Consider the following 27,822-nt stretch of genomic DNA (forward strand, 5'->3'; position numbering starts at 1 on the left):
ATTGTACTTTTTAACTTCTTGTAATTATTCTCCATGCGTATGTTTGTATGTGTGTAATATTGTTGACATAAGTGTTTACATGTATTTGTATTTTGATTTTGATTTTTATAGGTATGAGTGTTGAATGCTATTTTTGTTTAGTTAATTTTGCTTAAGTTTTCCCCTCTTTCGACTTAATTAAAAGTAATGCAATACGTTCATTTGATTTTGATATAGTTGTTTTCCATAAATTAGGTTTTTAATATGACGATGAAAATTTACTATTTAAGGAGCAATTAGAATGGATCCAAGAGTTACACAGGAATGCCCAATAACACAACACCACAAAAAAAAAAAACAAGTGACATAGCGCCAACGTCAACGCAAATGTGAACAGGTGCTCTCACACACTGCAAATTATTGTACAAAACTATAAATAAAATATCTCTCAGCTGATTGTAAAAATGTGAGATCCGCTGGTTTTAAACACAGAGTGAGGCATATGAAAATTTTGTATTAACCGCAAGGATAATAAAAAACAAGGTTACGGTTACGCTGATGACAGTACAACTGCCCCTGTCATCTTTTCTCATGCCCTTATTATTTTGATTACAAAAAAATGTTTATACACTTTTATGTCACCGAGCTTCGCATTTGAAAATTTTCCAAACCTCATGTCAGCGCGTTTCAAACACTGAGTGACAAATTCATTAACAATTATTCACAACCGCCAAATTCTCCGACGCCAAATTTAATTTTCAACAGAAATTGATGGCATCCAACCAGTTGAAAAACTATGAGAAATGCATTAATGCTAAAAATTAATAAATATAAATATAAGAATGAAGCATTTTGAAATTGAAATGCATATTATTTAATACTAAATTACAAGTAAATTGCAGACAGTCTCTGTTTCTGTCCTATGCTCGGACTAGAACTTTTGTATAGTAGTTCGTTAGTTCTTCTTCAAAAGACATATAAAATTACATATAATATATATTATCAAGGAAAAAAAGTAATATATATTTATGTTGAAGCATTCGCAAAATTTGGGTGTTTTTTTTAGAGGTTAGGTTTTCAAGATGAAATAAAACGTATATAATTTAATGTTATGGCCAAGAATTTAGCTTTATTATAAAGATAAGGGTTTGCCATTATGTTTTAAAAATGATTTCGGGCAAGTGGCCGCCGCGGCTGGCTCGAATAAATTCCAGCCGAGAGGCCCAATTTTCGACCACTTTTTGCAGCAATTGGGGCCGTATGTCAGCAATAACTCGCCGAATATTCTCTTCCAAGACGTCAATCGTCTCGGGCTTATCTGCGTAGACAAGCGACTTCACATAGCCCCACAAGAAATAGTCCAGCGGTGTTATATCGCACGATCTTGGAGGCCACGCCACAGGTCCACGGCGCCAGATAATGCGCTCACCAAAAGTTTTCCTTCAATAAATCGATTGTTGCCTTGGCTGTATGGCATGTAGTGCCGTCTTGTTGGAACCAAAGGTCGTCCACATCAACATCGTCCAATTCAGGCACGAAAAAGTCATTAATCATGGCTCTATAGCGCTCTCCATTGACTGTAACATTATGGCCGGCTTCATTTTTAAAGAAATATGGACCAATGATTCCCTCTGCCCATAGAGCACACCAAACAGTGACTTTTTGAGGATGTAACGGCGTCTCAGCAATGGCTTGTGGATTATGTTCACTCCAAATGCGACAATTTTGCTTATTGACATACCCATTCAACCAAAAGCGAGCTTCGTCGCTGAACAAAATTTTCTTGTGAAAATCGGGATCGGTGGCCATCTCGTTTTGGGCCCAAATTTGTACGATTTGCAAACGTTGTTCAGGTGTAAGTCTATTCATTATGAAATTGCAAGCCAAACTGAGCATAAATCAAGTGACAGCTGTCAAAAAGACCATCTACGAAAAAAGTAGTGCCACCTTGAAAACCTAACCTCTAAAAAAAACACCCTTTATTTTGAAATAGACCGCATAAAACTTACTGGTTATTAAACTAATTCGGAAATTTTTACGATATTCATTAATACCCATGTTAGTACGTCGTTAATGTGCAAATATTATACTGTCAAAAAATTAATGGAGAGAGTATCTTATTTATGAGATTGTACAAAGCAGCAGATAAAAACGGTGGTGAATTATTCAAGGTATAATTAGTTTTGTTCTTCAAAACTATTCTCAATCTGTGATAGGAATTAGGTGCAACTCAACGAATCTACAGCACTTAGTTGAAATAATCTTAGGTAAATTTATAAGTATAAATTTATTTATCTTTAGTTGTATACAAAAATACTTAAATTTCCTAAATTCACAACTATTATATAGTATCAAAATAAAATAACAATAATATAAGACTTGTATGCTATTCATACTCAAGTTATAACAATTATAATGTTGTGTGGAGTAATATTTGTATATATCTTTAATAAGAGTAAACTGTTAAGTATCCCTCATCACCAGGTGGCAAATTCTCAGAGCTTTTAGCAGTCGTATAGGGAGTACAACTTTGTTTTTTTTTTATTTACTATTTATTAATCAAAAGTCTATACAATTAATTCATTCAAGGTACTGTTCATCGTTAAGCACCGCTTTCATCCATATGAGCCAATTTTGAAGAAAGAAAACATTAAGCAGGCCAAATGCTTCTGCATGTATCCCTCTGCATAGCTCGAAACAACCGAACAATAAAATAGATAGAATTCGTAGTAGTTATCTATACCCAGCTATATCTTCACCTATTCCTGGTAGCGCGATAGATGACATCAAATTTATACTACCAAATATAAAGCATAACTTTTGAGTGATTGATATATCAGATTAACGAAGTATGCTTTTTATTTTAAGGTTGCCATAGAGCATCCACTTTTTATCTCCAGTCACAATTCAGTTCTAGAAAGTTTTATATTCGCAACATATCTGTTGAAGTATACTCGGCGTAAACCAGCATAAGCATTAAAATATCTCCAGTCAAGATACTAAAATTAAATATATATATATATATCTATATATATATATAAAGACCTCAAATTAACCTCAATTAATATCAAAGATATATCCGCTAATGTGATTACAAAACTTCTCAAGCAACATAGGTATAACACATACCTACAGCGGAAAGCAACGATTTTTCAAGCTGCCATTTTAAATTTCACCTGGCAAAAACAGTTTGGTGATCGCGACTTTCTAGCCCTCATGTTTGACTGAAATATATTTTTCGAAAGGAATGAGCCAGCGATACCATCTAACAGCGATTCGAAGGTACAGAAATTTTTTTTTATAGCACGGCTGACAAATGCGTATTATCTGAAAGCATGATATTAAGTCAAGTAATTTGGATTATCATATTTGAATAAAATATAATATGAAGAAATTATCGTCTCTAGTGGTAAAAAACTTGGCCCGCATATTTTCGGAAGCTTCTTTTGAGTTTACTTTTGTACCATCAATAAAATTTGGAAAATACTTTGAAAAGTGATAAACGCTTTGTGCCAGATCTAAATTATACGGCATTAGATAGAGACTCATATCCAAGCTCTTAGAACTACTGGTTCGTCGTTAAAGTTGTGTGAGGTCTGTTGGAATACAATATCCCTATTAATCGCCAATCCTGTCCGCTTCAAGGCGATCTCCTACATACTTCAATCAGATCAGTTGTTGACGGCAGAGGTCATAGTTAAGTGTTTGGCTTGATATATTTGGCTCAAAGTGTAAAATTTCCTTCATAGGAAAATTGTGGGAATCAATTCGATCCAAAAGATTATTTTTATTGAAAAAATAGAAATACTAATGCAGTCAAATTTAAGTATATTTTACTTACTTTGGATTATCCGATTCAGAAAATTTTTATTCATTATTTATAATCTTCATTTGCTGGATAATATGGAATAAGTGCTAACGTGACTTCTCTCTTTGAAAAATATAATAAAAAGAATAGAACTGTCTTACATGGCACATGTACATATGCACAAATGCCTGCTTCAGTAACCATAACTTGCAGACTAATTAAGTTTGTGTTAGAACTTAATGAGTCTCACATAAATAAAAATATATGAAATCAACAAATCTTTTGTTCATGTGATTTCTGCATAATTCAACAATAAAAATTCAACACCGGCGAATACAAAGCAAATTTGTTTGCAACAGAACATAGAGCATGTAAATTGTGGCGCCAAGATTAAAAAATGAATTTTTCATGAAATCAAGCCTGCAGTCGGGTGACTGCATACAGAACTCTAACACAGACAGAAAATACTTAAATAAGGCATACACACAGACATATAAATATATGGCATACAGCGGCAGGCGTCCGTAATTTTTGCAGCATTTAACTACAAATGAACAGTTGAAATGCATAATTCACTAATGCATACATACATACACCATTTTCTTATGTTTCTTGATGTATACAACAGTGAAAATTTAGGTTTATATATAAAAATACTGGCAAGTACTAAATATATAAATGTATGTATGTATGACTCTTTAGATAATCGGGCAGGTTATGTTAAGCAAACGGTGGGGGCAGAAAAAGGTAATAGCCGTCGACGCCGTCGTCAGTTACAACACTGGAGTCATAAATGAAATTTCTTACAGAGGTTTCTTACAGAAATTTCATTAATCTATTATTATTTTATTCCTTTCTTTAATGTGTACATTTTTATTTACCTTATGTATGAAATTGTATATTTTTATGAAGGTTAATTACGACTATGAAACTTCTGCTGCTACTACAACAACGTTTATTGCTCCTCTTCCAACCACATCGACGACAACAGTCACAACAACCATAGCTGGAAATCACATAAATAATTGCAAAATCTCAAGTGAAAATAGTATAATAACGCCTAAAGCTACTGCAATAGTAACGAAAACTAAAACAGCAAAAACAACAACCAAAACAGCTACTGGCACATATGAAGCCAAAACTTAACAATTTAATTGAAAGCAAAAATAACTGCATTAGCCAGATTTATAGAGAAAATAGTAATAGAGACGATGAAAACTACAACAACAACAAAAGTATTTCTTATGTAATTTTTACAAAGCGCAAGTCAAAATCATCAAACCGTATAAATCCCCTAAATTATTTTTCAGCGCATATGTATATGTCAAAGTTTAAGAAATGGCTAAGATACTGGTAGCATGCCACTTTCTGAAACCAAAAATATAAAATTCAATTAAAAACTGATTATACAAAAATAAATAATAAAAAAAGATACTAATATTAAAAAATCCTAAAGTTCAACTAAATTAAGTCAAAATAAATGTAAATAAAATAAAACATAACATAAAACAATATTTAAAAATAATATGAAAAATAAATAAATACAAATAAATACAAAATACAAAATCAAAATTACCAAAAATGTACCGTCGATTGACCTAACAATCTAGCATAAGATACTAGTAATAACTAAAATAATAATCTACTCAGCAACACAAATAATAATCTTAACATAAAATAATCAAATAGTAAATTTACATCAAAGCGAATGTGATAAATTGCCACGCAAAAGCAAAGGAAAAGAAAATAAAATCAAATTAAATAGCACGTAATCATAATTAAAAAGAAAAATCAAAAATAAATAGCAATAAAAATTGTAAAAAAAAGCAATAAACGAACCCAGCAACTGCAGACACTAGGTGAAGCGAAGCGAAAGACGCTCAGGGGTCTCACGCGTCTCTTGCATACATACATAAATACAAACTACAGCTAGGAGTTGCATGCACGCACACACATACACTCGCATCAGATATCTTCTCACGAGACAATAGAAAGTACTACACAACGCTAATCAATCGATCAAAGCGACCCTACGTTCCCACATACGCTTCAAATAACCACCAAGCGCATTCAGCGTGTGGATTGACGCTGTTGCACTTTTCGCAAAATTTTCTATACGATTCCGCACTGGTTTTGTGTGCGTGCGTCCTTAGTGCGTCACAGATATACATACATACATACGTTTACCAATCGTAGATCAATCGTCTCATTCGTTGTTGCAGTCAGTCATAAACGAGCTCAGTTGTGCCTTGAATTGTTTAGTTGGTGTGCACGTAAACGTAGACGCAAACGTTGTTGGTGTTGCCTTCGGTGTGTGTCTGTGCGTGCGTGCGTATTCAAGAGTGGTAACTTCCGTGTCAACAGAACGCTGCCGGAAGCTAACCACAAAACGTTCTCATACGCAAAGTGAAAAAAATGGTAATTAAACTAATTCTTCTTCGGATTCCTTTAAATATGTATTTTTTTGTTATTGTTGTTATTTACTTCCTTTTTATACTCCTTTTTAACTATTCACAGGCATTATGTCTTTCATTTTAATTAAGTAGGTACCAAGAAATGGTGAACAAAAAAAAAAAATATTTGTCTAAACTTAAGATTAATCCAACGCGCTCGCACCCATTGGTTCCTTAAGCTGTACCCAACACAATTACTCAAGCAATTGGACGCACTTCCAAAAGAAATCCCAACAAAATTATCTATATTTTATATAGTAAAATAAGTTCACTGCGAGTCAACGCCACCTATCTTTTTATTGACTATGATGCTTCTCACCACTAATCCCTCCAAAATTACTCTCACGCGAGTAACATACGATATACAATATACGATATATATTAGCTCACTATGCGGCGCTGAAGTTCATGAAGTATGATCAAATATTTTGTCAGAAAAAAAAATATTTTTTTATTATATATTAGTTTTGCATTATAACATGAGCTAAGTTATTGGATATTAAGTTCAATATAATACGAGGTTTGCTACTTAAGTTTTGTGATAGACAAGTCAAAAAAGAGTATATTACCATATAATCGAAAGTGACTCAACTGATATTTTTTAAGCATCGCCACAAGAGCCCTTTTTAAGCAGTTGTCAACTTACGCGTGAGCAAGTCTCATTCATGGCCAAATGTTCAAGTATCATTGAATGCATGCGAGTGAAACTAATACCAAAATATAGCTAAGTCTCATGATTATCATATAACTGCATATACTCGACTTTTCTGGCTCAACCGATTTTAAACGATTCATTAATGAAATTATTTCAGTGAACACCATGACTTCCATTACTCGAGATGGGCTTCATCATCGAAAGTCACATCGAAATGATTAACACTCATTTGATAGGTTACTCCATGTCGCAAGTCTACTTATAATTTAATTCCATCGCTGGCCTAGATGAATGTTTCAAGAGCCTATAACCAATAATACACTAATTACGTATTAAAGGTTCTGAATACGATTAGCAATAAATATGTCAAATTTACTATGGTAAGACCAGATTTTACATATTCATATTGGCGGTGCCATATTTCAAAACTTAATTAGCAATATATGTGGGTAAGACTCCGTCAGAAAATATGAGATTTGCAAGTGGTCTTTCGATTTCTTTGAAACTTTGGGAAATATTAGCTCTAGGTAAGATACATTCCAGCCTAAAAGGATTTTGAAAAATTTTCAAAATTGAGCCATCTACGCCATGTTGAAAATCGGGACCGTGTTTTTTTCAAAAATCAATATTTCTTGAACCGTTGGATGGATTTCAATGCAATTTACAGACAATATAGAAACAAATAAGTAGTTTAAATTAGTATTATGTTAAAAAAAAATTTCGACATTTTGACCAAAAAAAGTCAAAAAAATTTTTTGAATCAATTTTTAGTTGATTTGGCCAGTTTTTTAAATTTTCTGTTATACACGTAACGATTCCTTATGACTTAACCTTTATTTTGAAAAAAAAAATTTAATGGTGTCTATAATAGTTCTCGAGATATTGCGATTTTAGTGGAAGCGCGCACCGTGAAGTTCGCGGGAGTAGAAAAACGCGCACAGACCTGCAACAGTCTGCTCCAGTCACTTCATATAGGAACACATAACGCAGCGCGAACCGTGCGTGCGTATGCGAGCCGTGCGTGCGCGCTTCCGCTAAAATCGCAATATCTCGAGAACTATTATAGACACCATAAAATTTTTTTTTTCAAAATAAAGGTTAAATCATAAGGAATCGTTACGTGTATAACAGAAAATCTAAAAAGCTGGCCAAATCAACTAAAAATTGATTCAAAAAATTTTTTTGACTTTTTTTGGTCAAAATTTCGAAATTTTTTTTTTAACATAATACTAATTTAAACTACTTATTTGTTTCTATATTGTCTGTAAATTGCATTGAAATCCATCCAACGGTTCAAGAAATATTGATTTTTGAAAAAAACACGGTCCCGATTTTCAACATGGCGTAGATGGCTCAATTTTGAAAATTTTTCAAAATCCTTTTAGGCTGGAATGTATCTTACCTAGAACTAATATTTCCCAAAGTTTCAAAGAAATCGAAAGACCACTTGCAAATCTCATATTTTCTGACGGAGTCTTACCCATGTATAAGAAGTTGCTCAAAGTCAAAACTAAAGACTCTAAAATATATTTTGCTGAAATTCAGCAGCTTATTCGCTGATCGAAATTCGCTTCATCGCGAAAATTTTTAATCTAGTTCTGTCACTCACTTGGAAAGTAAATGTTTCGTCTTGAATCCACAAAATGCTGGATAACCACTGTAAAATCGTTCCCCCAATTTTTAGTTTTTAACTACATCAAAAAGTAGTAGGCTCCATTATTAGCTTGGTTTCATGTTTCTTAATGGAACAATGTGTAGTGGTTGTGTTTTAAGATCCCTATATTGCCTTCATCAATTAAGATATCCTCAACTTGCCATATGTAACGTCAAGCTACTATGACATAGAGTGGATTATTATGGTTCATAAACTTGCGCTACTCAACTCCGATAAGTACATATGTACATAATTGATTAACTAGGAATTCTCTGAAATTCACGAAGTGGTAGGTTAAACACATGATGGACGTGATGAACACACTTATAAAATTGCGAGGCAACTGTCGTCGGCACTTTGCTAAAGACATCGACTACATAATAAGTGTGTAGGTCCATGTGTGAGGTTGGCTTTTCTACCGAATAGGTGTACAAAGATGAAATGACTGACGCACTTTGTTAAACTCGATAAAAATCGCGTAAGTCATTATAGCATCAACTATGAAGAAAAAAAAGCAGGTGTGCAAACAAATGACTTTTGTAGAAGCTGTAAATATGAAAAAGAGAGCAATCGATTCTGTAGCTCTCTTGCCACTGCACTATTCTAGCCAGATGAAGACTTTCTAATCTATAGGCAGAAAGTGCACAAATAAAAATCAGGTAGTGTTCTAGGTTATTTTCTGTCATTTTGTGGCTCAAAGCCAAAATACTGTAGAATCGATTTTGTGAAAAACTGAATCAATTTAATAAAACAAGTACTTTGGTATTTTAGTTTACCTGCATATTCCCACATATTGGAGCTTAACACCTACCGAACACAGACAGCAATTTTTTTTAATGTTTGTTTTGTTTTCAAAATCTGATTGTAAAAGAAAATATAGAATACATTTAATTAACCAAAGGCCATTGGTACAGATTTCAGTATTATAGAGCAATAAAATAGTGTCCGAATATATGGAGTCGATTTTGATTCATTGCATTAATTTATTGATTTTTTAACACATTTCAGCTCAAAAACACCCTTTTTTATAAGTTTATGCAATTTATGTCGAGAAAAACCTAAAAACAGTGACTAACTCAAAATACAAGAAACGCTATGCAAATAGAAGTATTCTGTGCGTAGTTATTGTCGTGCATACAAACATATCTATTCAGTCTATTTTATAAGATGCAGAGATTAAATTTTATTATATCTTCAGATAACCCCAAAGGACTGATAAGTATTTACTCTTATTTTCAGCTATCTACTACTTTCTTAGGTTAGGTTAGATTGGAAGTGCGTATATCAGGAGGAAACTCACCCAGAGATTCCTATAATATATCGAGTTACTAGTCCATTCAACCACTTACTATTTATTGCCAATTAAAGTTCCAAGTTCCATATTATGTTAAGGTGTTCACCTACAAATGGAAGGACTTATAGTCTCACGCCGTCTCCAAACCGAAGATGGTTTTACGAAAAGATTTTTCATGGCAAAAATTTATCCATTTCAGCCTTGTAGTGAAACAAATTTTTCCGCCTTCTTTACACAAAATTAATGACTTTTTGTTTTGGCGCCAAATTGTAAATAATTTTAACATTTAGTTGAGACGGAATTGAAATAAAGCACACAATTTAGTAGATATTACTTTATTCGAAAGAAATGATAGTCGCAAGAGGCAAGGTCTGAAGGGTACAGGAGATTATATAGCGCTTCCCATTTCAGTGATTCTAAATACGACTTCATCACTTCCACTAATTTAAAAACCATACATTTATGATATTTGTGAACATTTTGTTTTCAAAATTTTGTACTTTCTATTGAACTTCAGCGCTGCGCGAATTCTAAACTATCAATTTTGACAATTTTAGATGTTATTGAGCTGCACACAGTATGGAAATATTGTATATATATATGTATATGATTTCCTCACTAACTGCATTACTTTTTATTGGTAGCAACTACTTCTATATATTAAACCAATTTCAAATCTTTCAAATTACCAACAACACATACCATATACCGTGGGGATGCAAATATGTAACAAAATTTATTTTACCGGTTGTACTCTTGCCGCGCAACATGAGTCCCAAAGTGTAAAAATATAATAAATCATTAATATATATATATACATATATATATATAAATATATATAGAGCATGCAAAGAGTAAAAAAATACAAACTAGTAAAAATCGATATTTTATGACAAGTGACAAATCAAAAAGGAGACGAGAAAAACAAATGCGTTAAAATGAGTATTGAAAAATGTGTGTCGTTCGCTTCGCCAAATTCAATCACATACTTTCCAATCTAATATTTCAGTTAAAATGCGAAAAGGAAAAAAAAAACCAAATCAAATAATTTAATAAAAATTTAATTAGTTTTCAGATTGTAAAATTTCTAGGATACATTGCTCGGATGCTGAAACATATGCTGTCAACGTTTAAGTGAAAACTGTTCCACTCAGTTGTATCAAATGTAAAGCAATTAAAAGATACAAAAACAAATATGCAAACAAACTATGCCTCTGTGTATTTAATTAATATCTAAGAGAATATTTGTATGTACAAATTTTAATTTTAAAATGAAAGTCAAACAAAAATTTGATACAACAAATTTTGCTCAAACACATCTAAGCAACCAGAAGACAAATATGACTTCTGTTTCAAATATGAAAACATATACAAAATATATACATAAATATTAGTAGTATTCCCAAAACCAACAGGAATGATTGTTATTGTAAACACTTTTAGATGTAAGAGTGCCATTTTTTGTTGTTGTATTCACAAAATGGTTTGCGAAACTCACAAAATTCGACTTCTACAAGCTCCAAATAACAGTAAGGCACATTCCCAACATCAAACTACTTACTAACTCCACCCAATTGCCACATTTTCCACCTCTTTGACTCCCTCTTGAGACGTTCTTCTTGAATAACAAGCTTTTAACTTGTTTCCACATTTTCACTTTCTTGTTTTTGATTTACAATTTACATAGTTACAATCAAATCAAAAAGCTTATTTACATCTATCAATAACGATGACTATTTAAGTGTTGTAAGAATATAAGGAAAAACGCAACAAAAACAAAAAGAAATATATATTCAAAAATTATAAAGCTTAATTTGCAAATTGCAAAAAAAGTATTAAAATTTAAAACAAAAACAAAACAGAAATAAAAATCAACTTAAATAAAAGTTTACAATCATAGCTCTATTGCCGCGTATATGTATGTCTGTGTATTGAAATTTGCTTAGCTTATCGTGATAAATCGGATCGAATCGAATTGATTCTTTTACGTGCAACATTTGTGCGTCACAACAGCGCATATACATAGATATGTGAACAATTTTGTTTCCAGCGAAGTACATAACCTAACTAACGAACCCAAAACATTAAACTCAATCCAGAGATATAGACAATTTGAAAAAGAAAAAAAACAAAAAAAAGAAAAGAAAAAACAGCAAAAAACTAAAACTTAAACACTTGCACTCGTATTTGCTAAATACTTGTTGTATTCGTAATTGCAAAGGTATCTACGTAAATAATTGCATAGCGTATGTATGTACACCGCGCGCATTTTGCACGACAAACACGCATACACACACCTGAAAAGTATATAACTGCATCTGCGTTTAAATGTTGTGTGTGGTCTCTAGTCTATAAATTTGTATTCGTAATTAATAAATACCAATACCAATACCATTACCAATACCAATTTATTCGTATCTATACATTTATTTAAAGTCGTAAATACATACAGTATCTTTTGAAAGTACCTACATTTACTAATACATTTATACAGCATATAATATTAATAACAATAATGAAATTAAATAGTTTATTGCACGTAAATGCAGTATCATGTGAATTTGTTTTGATATCATGTATATCTTCCGTTATTTCCTTTCGAAAATTCATTTCCAGTTTTTCGTTTACTCGTATTTTTTTTTTTTTTTTTGTTTTGTTTTTTTGTGTTTTGCGTTGTCCAAATCATAAGCCGTTACAAATTCTAAATACTCGTACATAATTACTTCTGTATTGTGTAGACTACGAAAGTAAAATATGTAAATTAATTTGCAATATTCTCTATACATAAATACTATAACTACATATCTGCATGTTTCAAGTACATTTTAAGTTTAAAAAGCAACTTTGATTTAGCAGAACTCGTATATATATTGTAAAATAAAAAATTGTTATCTACTAAGCAACTGAACGATCAAAAAGGTGATGTACAAATAGTGATCTTTAGAATTATAGTTGGAAAAAATAAAGTTAGTAAGACCCGAAAGCTAAGGAGTCTCACATACGCGTATTCTACTAAAACTTTCTCTCTAATTTAGAAGTACTACCGCATTTCGTAAATTTTCATCCTGACGTTTTTGAGTATGCCACTTTAGGTTGCTTAATTTAAGAACTCGTATTCGTATAGGGCGACCGCCGTAGCCGAATGGGTTGGTGCACGACTACCATTCGGAATTCAGATAGAAAGACCAAAAATGTAGAAAAAGTTTTTGCTAATAGCGGCCGCCCCTCGGCAGGCAATGGCAAACCTCCGAGTGTATTTCTGCCATGAAAAAGCTCCTCATAAAAAATATCGGTGCAATGAGTACGAAATAGTCGAGGTTTAAATTAACAGAAAAACAGGAAAAGTTCCCATAATAGCCGATATTCATGACTGGCCTTCTTTAATATTTCACCGAGTTATTTCTCTAATACGGATTAGAATGGTCTGAATCTTTACGGAAAGATTATTAAACAGCTCTATGCTGCACCTCGGAACTACGGAAATATAAATACATGTATTAGGTGCGCAATTAAGTTCCCGCTGTTTGTCAATAGATACCGCCAGCAGTGTATGCTAGTCGATTCTAATATAACCTAAACGTCATAAACCAAGCTTAGACATATGGTAAGCAAACTGCTTCGATGCATTAGTGATTTTGTTTTGCTATCAAATACTTTTGGTTTTGTGAAAAAGTCTGATTTTGTGCCGAATAATCGTCATTTGCGGGAAGTGTTGATTTTCCTCTTTCATTCGAAAAAACGGTGGCTGAAGCGCATCGAGAGCTACAACAAGTTTATGGAGATGCTGCTTTAAGTGAAACAACGTATCGAGATTGGTTCTGTCCCTTCAAAGGCGGTGATTTTAATGTTGACGACCGTCCGCGTGAAGGAAAGCCAAAAACCTTCGAAGACGCTGAATTGAAGGCATTACTCAATGAGGATCCGTGTCAAATGCAAGAAAAACTTGCTTCAGTATTAGGTGTTACCCGCCAATACATTTCACAGGAATTGCATGCTTTGGGAATGATTCAGAAACAGGGGACTTGGGTTCCTTATGAGTTAAAACCAAGGGATGTTGAGCGTCGTTTTTTCGCCTGTGAACAACTGCTCCAGCGGTATAAAAGGAAGGGGTTTATTCATCGCATCGTGACGGGTGATGAAAAATGTATTCATTACAGCAATCCAAAGAAAGTCATGGGGACTGCTCGGTCATGCTTCTACGTCGCCGCTTCGGCCGAATATTCACGCTGCGAAGGTTATGCTATGTATTTTGTGGGACCAAGTTGGTGTTATTTAATATGAAACCATTATTATTAAAACCAAGCGAAACCATCACTGGAGATCGGTATCGACTTCAATTGATGCGATTGAGCCGAGCACTGCGCAAGAAGCGACCGCAATACGCGGGGAGGCATGAACAAGTGATTCTACAGCACGACAACGCTCGGCCTCACGTTGCCAAACCCTTTAAAACCTACCTGAAAACACTGAAATGGGAAACCCTTCCCCACCCGCCATATTCTCCAGATATTGCCCCGTCCGATTATCACCTGTTCCGATCGATGGCACATGGTGACTAGCTGACCAGCAGTTCCATTCATATGAAGACATCAAAAAATGGCTTGATCCTTGGATTGCCTCAAAATATGAACAGTTTTACCGCGACGGTATACGAGATCTACCAGAAAGTTCGAAAAAAGTAGTACCCAACGATGGGCAATACTTTCAATGATTCACTTTACCATTCACACTAACCATTTTTTCAGAATAAAGTTGTATTTTCATCAAGAAAACAGCGAGAACTTAGTTGTGCTCATAATATATCGGATGTTTTTTAAGAGTTTGAAAACTTAAAATGATAATACAGAAAATATTGTTGGAATTAATTGTTGGCATTACAAACTAGCAGGTAATTTCATGGCATTTATATTTTGAATACAAGTACGAATACCGCGGCTACGAGTTAATGGTCTATTTGATCAGTCCAATTTTCGACTACTTTTTTCAATAAATTTGGGCGTATGACGTCATTGGTGATTTGAATATTGCTATAAATCAATTGTTAAGCGCTGTAAGGCAAGTTGCGCGGTCTTGTTGAAACCAAATATCGCCGAGGTTTAGCTGATGAATTTTTGGAAATAAAATTTCAATCAGCATGGTTCGATATCGCTCCTTCCTTATTTCGAAAGAAATAAGAACTGGCGGCATGCCGGTACTTATAAACTTCGCGCAAAGATTTTTTTTTTTCAAAGTAATTTTCCACAATTTGATGTTCTGTTGATCTGCCGTGAAATGTTTCACGTGGACTTGCCAAACTTTACTGAACAGGAATATTTGCCATTTTCAGCTGTCAAACCATAGTTATCGATAGCGATAGTTCTCATGCAGCTTAAAAAACACCCGATATATGAAAATATTACTCAATGAACTAACTACCTTCGAAACTACATCGATAGAAGACACTAAATCAAAAATGTTTAGGACTTTAGCATTGGTATCCATTTCTACTGCTTATAAATTAAAATACGCAGTATAAAAAATTTACATTCAATAATAGCGCAGTAAATATAAAAGCGAAGGTTCTTGCTAAAAGACTGTAATTGTCTCATTATATTTTTTGACGAAATTCTAAATTTTGGGTTCCTAAAAGGTTTTCATGGCAGAAATATACTCGGAGGTTTAACAATGCCTGTCGAGGAGTAACCGCTATTATATAGAAAACAAATGTTCTCTCTCTCATTTGATGTTTCTTGTCCACAATGAGTTGTTAACTTTTTAGTATAACAATTACACAAAGTGCAGATTATAGCTTTTCAGAAAATCTCTGGCTTATTTTGTACTTCCCTTAAATTCAAAATTTAAAAAATGGCATGAAATCCGATAGTGTTTCCAAAATTTAGAATGGAACTATCTTCATTACTGTATAAAGTCTAAACACTACGTCTGGAGCATTGAACAGTTTTTTTTTTTTTGTTTTTTTTTGCAAGCAAATGCTTTCGATATCTACTCAAAAATTTGTTTATAGTTTTTTCTCTATTTAAGGGGGTAGCCTGCTTTAGAGGCTTTTTTCGTGGATTTTTTGGGGAAGTAAAGATATATTCGATTGAAATGAAACTTTCAGGATTTATTGTTATATATTTCTTCTCAAATTTTCTCATTAAAATATATGTCATATTATGCCTGGTACAAGCATTTTGCGAAGGCGCCTCGAGTGTGCAAGTGTCGTGCGGCGGGAAAGATGCAGGACGCAATTTTCATCTGAAACCAAAAACCCGAAACAATTTTTGTTATAGTATAATATAGCTTCTAGTTAAACCAAGAAAATTAAACCAAAAGTGAGAAATTCAACAATTTTTCGCTAATTAAAAAAAAATTATTTTTTTTTTTGAAAAACAAATACAAACACTTTAGATTGTTTAAAAAGTGGGTTAATCATAATTTTATTAAGGTTTTTTAGGTTCAATTAAAAGAGAATTTAATTTCGAATACAATCAGTGTTATCTCGTTTCAATAAGACGTATAACTTTTTCCCTCTCTTTCCCGCCAATTGGGAAAAATCGTAAAAATAAAAAACCGAGAAATCGCACTTCGAGCGATCCGGCCGCTCGTATACCTGCTCGCCGCTTGCTCACAATTTCTTTTGTAACTCCGAAAATATTTTGAATTTGCTTCTGAAATTTTGAGGAGACATTCTTGGATAGTTTGGGAAGACATTTATGCACACAAAAAAAATCGATTTTTTGAAGCCTCTAAAGCAGGCTCCCCCCTTAAAGCGCTCTCTCTTTTTTATGTCTGATGCTATCAAATTGGCTGCAACTCTATTATTAATAGAAATATAGGGTGGGCCATGTAAAATTTGCTTTTTGAATCAGCTAAAAAAAAATCTAATCAATATTTTTTCACTTTTTTTTTATTTTTTCAAGATTGAACATTGTCATGAATGAAAAATAATATCGTTCAAATGACTGCCACGACTGACTTTACAGTAGGCCATTCGATCAACCCAATTTTTAAGCACATTTTCGATTGTTTGGGTTCCAATTTCATAAATGGCAACTTCGATTTCGTGTTTTAAACCATCAATTGTCTCTGGATGGTTCGCATAGCATTTATCCTTAACGGCTACCCACAAAAAATAGTCCAACGGGCTTAAATCACACCTCCGAGGCGGCCAATTGATATCAGAATTTCGGCTGATTATTCGGTTTTCAAAAACGGTAGGCAAAAGTTCGAGTGTAACTTTGGCAGTGTGACAAGTTGCACCGCCCTGTTGAAACCAAATGTCGTCCATGTCATCCTCTTCAATTTTTGGAAACAACTCGTTGAGAATGGCACGGTAACGCTCGTCATTTACTGTAACCGCGGCTCCTCGCTCATTTTCGAAAAAAATGGCCCGATGATGCCGCCAGACCAAAAACCGCACCAAACAGTGACTCGTTGTGGATGCATTTGCTTCTCTACAGTAACGTGTATATTTTCTGAGCCCCAAATCCGACAATTTTGCTTATTGACGTAGCCACCGATATGAAAATCAGAAAAGAAGAGGAAGACTCACCACTTTGGAAATAGGTTTTCAATATTTCCCAATTTTGTTCAAGCGTGTAGCGTCCCATTTCGTAAATGTCAAACCTATTAGTAAATTATGAACTCATTTGACATGTCATTTGTGTTACCATTTTAAAAAAACGGGTGGTTCAAAAAACAAACGCTATATGGTCCACCCTGTATTATTAGGTTCTTCCGCTTCTGTCTGTTCCAATGCGGAATAAGCGAAGCATAAGGGTCTTTCAAAAGCCGCGCCTAGACGTTGTTTTAAAATAAAATATGTAAAAATTTAGACTTTTTCAGGTTTCACTATTTTCATTGAATATAATGGCTCTTAACAATTATATGTGAAAAATTACATCTTTTAAATGTCCATCACGAGCACGTCTAGAGGTAAAATGCTCTAAGCAGCCCATTCTTTAATTGCTTAGAACGTACTTTGCCCTTCAGCAGAAAATATTCTCAACAGATAGTTCACCTTGGGCCTGTCTGTCCTTTTTCTATCCTCGACAGAACCAGCTTCTTGAAAACTTTTCAACAACTTTGGAATTCTCGACTCATTCGAACGAATTTTGTGAAATGTTGATTTTAAAGATCAACGTGTACAGTTTAGCAGATTCAATAATTTTAACACATTGTTCTATCATATAAAACTGTACATGTATCCACGTGACAAAACTTCAAAGATGGCTAGGCAAGATGGAAAAGGTATCGTCTAGGAATTATGCATTGCTGACATCACTTCATCACTAGGTGTCACTTTTGAATACCCTTTATAAATGGAAGCATACAGTAAATATAGTTCGGAGCATGGACAAATATTGTGCTATACTTTATTTATACATGATTCAATGTCTTTCGAGCAACTGAAATACAGAGAGAATCATTTATTTTTTTTATAAAACTACAGGCCTTCATCATTTCATCTTTTTCGATACTTTTAAGCTTCACATTTTTTGGTCCCTGACATGTTAGATCAAGATAATAGTTAAAAATTGTTGTTGTAAATATAGAAAATCTCACAAAAAAACCAAGTTATGCAGGCCGATCTTACCAAATCTAGTTTAATTAAATTTACTAAAATTAGTAATAGAGGAATTGATATAAGCCACTTGAGGGTTATGCCAATTCTCTATCAACGTTATCCTGAATATTCAGAGCTTTATAGTTTATATTATAACAAATCATTAGCAGTAAATTTGGGATTCCGAACTCTACATACATACATACCTACTAATGTGTGATCACCCACACATAACACATAATATTTCACTTATTAGAAACGAATAAAAGAAAGGTACGTATATTACTGTACTGTATGGTATCTTCGTGTATGTTCAATAATTGTTTATAAGCAAAACTAATTGAAAATGTCTAATTATATCGAAAACCAAAAAAAAAAAAAAAAAATCAAAAAATATAATACAAAGTAGTTGTCGTTGTTGATGTTGTTAATAAATGTGCAATTAAAGTAAAAAAATCAAAACCATTACCAATATACGTATTTCCATTACAACAGCAATGCAAGTAACCGAAATTCAATTGATTTTGAATATACATACAAAAAATTTCGTAATTTTAATTATCATATTTACTACAATTCATATATATGCATATATATATATTACCTAACCGTACCCTACCCCGTTTAATTATTTTAAACAATCAAAATACAGAGCCAAAAAAAAAACAAAAAAAAATATCTATATATATTTTGTATACATTTTTGTATTGAGTTTTTGAAACGCATAAAGTTGTTGCAATCAGCAAGCAACCAAATAATATACCTTTTACAATGAATGCTGCGACCATCAGTCGCCGTTTGTTGACGATTTTAAATACTATATAAACCTATTTAATAAACCGATCCAAATTATTTGTAACAGCAGTCACAAAACGGACAGCATATATGTTGGCAATCGAGCAATTTGTAAAGGATTTTTACCATTTTTTTTTTGTAATGCGATAATACTTATAAACGTATTTTTGTTGCTCTTTTGTTACTAATTGAGTTTTTTTTTTTCAGATAAAATAGTATAAAGAAAAAGCGAGCAAAACGATAAACAATCGAAAAACAAAAGAAAAGAAAACAAAAATAATAAAAGTTATACAAACTTTTCTATTTTTCGAATTTATTTAGAATTTTTGATTTGAAATTTCGATAATTTTACACATATGCAACTATAACTGCGTTTGAATCTGCTTAAACAAACAAAACTAACATATACTTATATACTTACTTACTTACATATATAAATAAATCTAATAATCAAACAAGCAATATACAATATAGCAATAACAAAAAAAAAATACAGCTACTTTCACTACTTACTACCTATACTTAAAATAAAATACCACTACTACTAAATACTTAATACTAAATACTCAATATGTATACCTACAATAATACTCTTTCTTTACTGATTGTACGTCCGTCAATACATAAATATATATATATATATATACATATATGCCAGTACCCGATTTTCAGTTCGCTCCCAAAGAAGTAAGAAATTTTTGCCTTGTTTCCTAATTTCAATTACTACTTCTTTACTTTGTGTGCTCGATTGATGTGTGTGTGTGCGCAATTTGAGTAAATAAGCAAACGGTATACAGCAATGAGTATATTTAAATATATAATTAAACATATACATATATATACATACATATATGTATATACATATGCGAATATATGATATGCCTGCTAACGTGAATACTTAGTTTGTTTTATTAATTGAGTGCAATACGAACAAGTAAACTTTCATAAAATTTGTACAATCTATTTATATACATATATGTATATGTATATACACATAATATGTGCTCAAAATCTAGTAACTTACATACTAAATACAAATTTACTCATATTTTTGTGCAATTTGTAGCAAGTGAATGCAAGTGAAATTTTTGAACGTGTTACAATAAACAGAAAAGAAAAACCGTAAACGGCCTAAACATATACCCACTAATTATTAACAATTAAATACTTCTGCAAAATACATACACACATACATATGTACATATGTTTCGAAACAAGCAAACAAGTTTAAACAAAAATACTAAAAAAATACCACGCAAACATAATTTTCTTTTAATTAATCACTAAATATTCGCAATACAAAAATCCTGAGACACCCTGTACACTGCTTTATTTGCATATCTGCAAACATACATACGTATGCGAGCACGCAAAGAAACATGCAGAACACTCGAAGTTGGAACTCTTTACGAACTTTTTGTTTTTGTAACAAGTACATACATTAGCCGGCAGTGTTGCCATTTCAAAGGAGCGGCTAGTGTCACTTTAGCCACACAGCTGCGCCAATAACTTAGCACACACATGTGTGCATATGCATTTTTTGGTGTGACTTGGCACGTAATTTACATAGTTACATACAAATATGCTAATACTTTTATTTATTTATTTGTTTTGAAATGCATACGGACTTATGCAAAAAATATTTACATGCCATATTTTGTGTCCACTGCTTACTTGCCTATAAAAGTTTGCTACTAAAAACCTAGTTTCGCTCAAAAGCACAGCTTTTAAGATAGCAAATATTTACCGTATCCCACTTCACATGCACATTTATGTATAAGTATATATTCCACGTACATAAATTAAATTGAAAAAAACACATTTTTTGATATCTGTTGTTTTAGAAGTACATATATTCCAAAAATAATGCAGCGATTTCTACGAGGTAAGCAAATTGTACGACATAAAAAATGGTAATATATAAAACACGTTTTTACACACACTTAAATACTTTGTGTATGTATATAGGAGAAACAATTGATTACAGTGATGTAGTAGAAAAGGATATACACTATGTTATGCTATGCCACGGAAAATATGCAAAGGAAGTTTTTAAACTTAAATTTCTTGGCAATTTCGATAAATGAAAAGAGTTAGTCAAATACTAAAAAAAAGACATATTAGTATAAGCGTGGCCGGAAATATATAAATTTTTGAAAAATTTTTATATTTTTGTTCAATAACTAAAATTATACTGATTGACAGCAACCTTTTGCCATTTAGCGAAACAATTTTCAATGTCGCATTGATAAAATGTAATAAAATTATCTCTGCCTGAATCACTACGAAGTATATACAACTGAGCAGCGCTGAGATCTATCCATCAAAATAAATGCTTTCGTGTGTATGAAGTAGTAAATAAATGCGGAGATGTTTAGATTAAAGTGCTTCAAACTGGCCAAACTATGAATTCAGATTCTTACTATAAATAATTTAAACCAGTAAATTAATATTTAACTCAAAAGTACTCAGCATTTATCAACAGAAAATTCCAAAAGCCGGAGAAAACAATCTGAGATCGAACATCACAAAACATGACTCATTGAATTAGAATTATTATACTGATTAAGTTTACTCCCAGTTTACACAACACCTACACCTTCCTAGGTTATGTTAAAAGCGTTCTGTTAAAACATACATGTCAGGTGGAGACCGCGAATTTCACTGTTAAAACATATTTGTCTTACCGAATTTCTTGCCATCATTGGCATAACATCAGCTATCATGTCGTAGTTTGACAGCTCAAATTTCACTTTGCTGCATTGTTTATGTTCGCGAATCCAATTTGCTTGACGCTATTTTTAAAATGAAATGCTAAGACAGCTAGGTGCCCACATGAAGAAACAGCACAAAGTCAGGAAAGAAATTTGACGAATATTAAAAAACTTTTGATAAAATGTATACATGTGGGGTGGAATGATTTTCTCTGAAAATTTTCTATGTGAGAAAATAATTTTACTTCGTTTGAGGTTCGGAGTTAAAACTCAAGGAATATGCTCCAAAAATGAATTTATTTGTGGCAGACACGACACTGAAAAAATGAATACTACTTGGCAAAAAGCTACATACATAGCATTCATACAAGGTTTTATTTATTTTTTTTTTTATTTAAAAATTGGAAAAGTTTTTTTTTAATTAAATAAAAAAAAAAAATAAGGCATACTTAAATATAAAATGTTTTAATTAAAATAAAGGCTTAACAAAAAACGTTCTGTTTCAATTGAATTTAAAAAATGGCAATACTTTTCGGCCTGCTTATACAAAATAACTCTGCTTCAAATAAATCCTGCATACATATAAGTACAATAATATATAGAAATTTTAAATCAGAAACCAACGCGCATACATACACATACACAAACACCTTCAAGTACACCTTTCAAACTCAAATACACGTAAATACGCGAATACACATTTACCTATGCAAAAGCACCTTCAAATACACAAATATAAGTATAGATAAAAACAAAACGCATACACATATCCAATGCATTTACACACTTTTCTTGACATAAAACACAAATAATTAACCAAACTAAATAAAACTATTGCAATGACGCTTCTTAATGCATCCTTTTCAGTTTTTTTTTTAATTGAGTTAAAATACCAATGCAAATTTTTGTAATTAATTACCATTATTGAATTGTAATTGAAATGTGAATTTAATTGAATTGTTGTAAATGCGTCGTTGTGTGCTAATTATCAATTAATCAAGCCAAATATTTATTTATTTACTGTACAGTTTGTGATTAGTATAAATTGTTTGTATTTGAAGTCTTGAATTTGGACCTACATACCTTTGAAGCATATTATTTATTAAATAAACTAAAATGTATACATAAATTAAATTAATTGCTTTTCTGCTAAATCAAAACAAAAAATGATTGATATTGTAGTTTTATCATTTTTGGTATTTAAGTTTTAACAAAGTTTTATTTTCCACAATTTGCGAATTCTTCTAAAAGCTATTTAAATAACTATTTTATAAACAAAAATAATCGCCTATAACATTAGACTCGTTCAAATATATAATAATAATTTAAAATTTTATAATTAATTTAAGAGCTGAAATTTAAAGTAAATTAAAGTACTTAATATCCAACTAAACTCCCCTTGCTGCTTCTGAATCCTTGCTCGGTAAATGAACTACTCAGCTTCCACTACCGCTTTAACTCCACTCATTCTAATCGATCTACACTCTGCCTAACCTGTCTTTACTCTTACTCGCTCTTTGTCTTTGACACTTTCTCTTTCGCCCTTAACTTATTCTCGCTGCATATGGTTTTCTTACTTATTTACAACACTTGTAAGATATTTATTTAACTCTTTTCTGTTCTATTGAGTTTTATTTATATACCACATCCCTACTGATATATATTTTGTAAATATTTCCGTTAAATGAATTTTTTCTGCGGGAGGGAGTGTTAAGATCAAACTCGTCTAAAATACATAAGCTAACAAATTACGTAAGAACTGACCCATAAAATAGTAAGAAAAATATCTCTCGAATAATATTCTCTTTTATTTCCTTCCTTTCTTTGGGTTAACATAGTGGGCAAAAATGTAGGAACCTTGAACAAACTCATTACAGCCTACTTTAGAATGCCTTTGGAAGGCAGAGAATCTATTTTGAAAATGTTAAGTGACATAAGCTTATATTATTTGCTTGTTATAAATAGTTATTTCTATTTAAGTGACACTGTTACGAAACCGGAGTCACATATATATCCTTTGCCAGTAACAAAATTTCAAACTGTAATATTGCAATTTCTCATTTAGAAGTGTAAAATTCTTTTCAGTTAAAAATGGACCAAAACTGTTAAACTAATATATTATTTTTTTTTTAATTGTTTATTTATTTTTAATTTAATCTTTTTTTTAATGAAACAATTTTTTATTTTTATTTTTTTACTTTTTTATTAGCTTTCTGAAATAAAAGCCTTTTTGTGATAATAATTCTTCAATTCTTAATTTGGTTAAAGGCCTAGAATCCAATGTCATGAATTTTGTATTTATGAACAATAATAAATATTTGATTCTATACCTTTTTCAAACACATAAATAAATAATTAATTATTGTTTTTATTTATTTACATTTTTAATATATTTATTTCGATTTATTTACATAAAAAGTAGGAACAATAATTAAAAATAGCATTTTTGGAGGGGCAATAATTCCAGTGCATCATGAATGACATATGTATACCCATAAAGTGAAACCCCAAAATCGTTTAGATCTTGACTTTTGGCTATGATCAAATTTCTTTGCTGTGATCATTTGAAATTTGTAATATTTTGCATAAGTGTTTTTAGAATAAACAAAAGGTCATATAGAAATAATTTTGTAGAATATTAGCCCTTTTGCGAAAGGATCGTTTTGCCTCCTTGTTTAGAGAGTCTGAATAAAATCGCATTTTTTAGTGTTTCTTGATATCTTATGAATTAATATCCGGCAAATAACTTTAGTAAGGCATTGGTTTCTTCTTGGCATGCAAGAAAATATTCCATAGAAATACTAAAAATGCACTAATAAATATACTGCAACTAAGAAAATCTACGCCAACTGCAATGAAATACTAGCTCAAAGCTCAAAAACATTGAACTCCCAACGTAGTTGCTCTATATTTAAAAACTTCCACTCCATATTCTATTTCAATAGAAACCACGCCAATTCAGACTCGAAACTGTGCACTCATGCACACTACAAACAGACATATGAACATCAATACAAAAGGGTTATGCTACTTATATGTTTATCATCCATAAGTGTGCAACCCCAAACAGCCTGCTCCAGTTGACCTAGTAGGCAGATTTACTCATTCGAGTTCCTAGCTACTTAAATGAATGTAGCACAAAAGATGAGAGCTACCCCTGATGACCTATATATACAAGTATAAATATATATTTCAATACTTGTGCCCGTTTTCTTCACTGATTTTCAATGTCTTCACAAATATTAGCACCATCAGAGGGGTGACCACAACTCTAACATACACTTTCAACGCAAAACTTTTAAGCTTTGGAAGCGTTTTCAAATACATGCACGTAGAGCATACATGCATACGCACAAAAGTATGCTAACTATGCGCGTTGACATAAAATTAACCTACTTTCGCTTTGGTTTCCTGAAAAAACAAGAAAAACAAGAAGAAAAATACATTAAGAAAGCATGAAAATTGAAATAGATTTGCTCTGAGCGCCATGTCGTATGACATGATATAATATCACAGTATTCAAATAACGGTAACAACACCAAAAAAACCGCGAAATATATAAGTAGCGAATAGATGGAAAATGATCGAAAATTCCGGTACTTGCGTGTGTTAGTTGTAGTCCGAGCGTTTATTAGGGTGATAATTTTTTTCAAAAAAAAAAAATATTACGGGGTAACACCACTGTAGAAATTTCAAAAAATTGATTTTTTTTTTATAAGCTTAAAAAATTCTTTGAACCTTTTAAAATACAGAACAAAAAGTTTTATACGTTACCGAAGTCTATTTCATAAATATTTTAAGCTTTTAACCAAGCGTTAGTGACTGCTACCTACCGACTTCTCCAAATTTCCAAACTTTAAACGCGTTTTTCTCAAAACACGTTTTCTGAAATTGGCACGCAGCATAACTCAAACAATTTTAAATATTTTTAATCAGGTTTTTCACTACGTCTGTATAATAACCTTCTTAAGAGAAGAGCGTAGGGGATTTTCGATAGATTAATTTAAACGATTGTTATAATTATTTAAGTGCCGTTTTTTTAGTCCAAAATAGAGTTTTTTCCTTCAAATGCTTGCTAATTCCACAAAAATAAATATTTTTTAAATCCCCTACGTGTTTCTCTAGCTATTCTTATCTAAATTAAGAAAAAAAATGTTTCTTTGTTCCAGATTAAAATTTGGACCCTCTGTGCTGCGTGCCGCGGAGCTCCTTCAAGACAAACCACATTACAAAAATGTCTCCAATGCCGCCATTTTGTAAAATTTTTCGATCAAACTTTGTAGTTTTGTATTTTAGTATATAAGTAATAACTTTCCAAATCAGAGTGATTGTTTCCCCTTTCCTTCTATACAAAAAAATTCTTTAAAAATCGTGTTTATTTTACGCGTGTACAGTGGTGTTACCCCTTAACTCAAAATGATAGAAGCAAACTAAATCACAAATCAACAGATACAATTGTAGAAAAAAACGGATTGTAAAGCAGTTAAGAGTGGAGGTTTCAAGTTATGCATTGCCAACAACCAACGCCAACAGGTTATCAAAAATAAAATAAGTACCATTTATAGGCAATAAGAAAATATTTTCCAAAATCTAATAGAAAATGGAAATATTTGTTGAAGGATGTTCTTTTGTTTATTTCTAGTCTACGGTACTATTTTGTCTCTACTGAAAACCCCAAGCGATAGAAATGATATTGTCTGGGCTGAGTAAGTTTGAACATTGAACTTGCAATGACATTTCAGCACTTTTTGAAATGAGGCTATATATATATATATATATATGGGGCATTCTTCGCCAACCGGACACCCCCATCTGCCCAGAACAGTTTTTATAAAAAAATTTTTTCCCTTTGCCGAAATAAAAGCTTATGTCAAGATGGACCTACTTTTCTAAAGGGATTAATGCATCGATCTCTTCTCGATTTTCCCGACATTTTTTAGGCGATAATAGTTCTGAAAAGAACTGTTTGACAGGTATTAGATATTAATTTATTCTTTCAGAATTTTTTATAATAATCTCCAGACAGTTTAACGATTAAGACATATACAGAACTTGTGCTGTCAATAAAACTGTTAAACAATGTTTTACGAAGTTTAGCGATAATAGTTCTAAAAAGAACTGTTTGACAGATTTATTTTTAATAGTTTATTCGTTTAGACTTTTCTATAATTTGTTCAAATTATTTCTGTTCCGTTTGACATGTGAAATACATCAAGAACTAGTGCTGTTAATGAAACAGTCGAACGTTGCACCAGAATCTCTCTCTCTACTTTTCTTAACAAACTACTTAATTTTTTTTGATGTTTTCCAACATATTTGTCAATATTCGTCGTCCATCTTGAATATTTAAAAAGTGCCACATGACAAATTAAAGTACATGACATAAGCTTTTATTTCGGCAAAGGGAAAAAATTTTTTTTATAAAAACTGTTCTGGGCAGATGGGGGTGTCCGGTTGGCGAAGAATGCCCCATATATATATATATATATATATGGTATATATATATGGTATATATATATATATATATATATAATTGGCGCGTACACCCGTTTTGGGTGTTTGGCCGAGCTCCTCGTTCTATTTGTAGCGTGCGTCTTGATGCTATTGGAGGGACCTCCAGTTTCAAGCCAACTCCGATTAGATATGATTGTGTTGCTCTCCATGACTATGCTCCCAGTGTTGCATCCGATGAACCAAAGTCTTAGTCACTTTTTGTGACTTATTTTATTCTTAACAGTAATAATAAAATACTGTGTTCCATTAAGTTGCGGCTATTTCTTCGGCAAAGATTTATGCTATGGAACTCCTCCAAAATAAAATAATTCAACCTTTTCGCATCATCATGAAAACTCACCAAGTCCATGTATCTGCATGTTTTATCTGCATAAATTTCTTTAAAGCAACAATATTTGTATTCGACTG

At 32.1% G+C, this 27,822-nt stretch overlaps 1 protein-coding gene and 1 long non-coding RNA gene across 2 annotated transcripts in view; one reads left to right on the forward strand and one right to left on the reverse strand.

Annotated features, from left to right (window-relative positions):
* LOC129238920 (uncharacterized) overlaps window positions 1-22,145 on the reverse strand; it is a 56,713-nt gene extending 34,568 nt beyond the window's left edge. The window contains exon 1 of the long non-coding RNA XR_008581813.1: window positions 21,874-22,145. This is a non-coding gene — a long non-coding RNA (uncharacterized LOC129238920). The remainder of the gene's footprint in view (window positions 1-21,873) is intronic.
* Window positions 1-27,822, forward strand: part of LOC129238919 (innexin shaking-B) — a 234,272-nt gene that overhangs the window by 93,210 nt on the left and 113,240 nt on the right. The gene's annotated exons all lie outside the window — the stretch shown is intronic.

The sequence above is a fragment of the Anastrepha obliqua genome, chromosome 2, assembly GCF_027943255.1.
Source record: "Anastrepha obliqua isolate idAnaObli1 chromosome 2, idAnaObli1_1.0, whole genome shotgun sequence".
In the NCBI taxonomy this organism is placed as follows: domain Eukaryota; kingdom Metazoa; phylum Arthropoda; class Insecta; order Diptera; family Tephritidae; genus Anastrepha; species Anastrepha obliqua.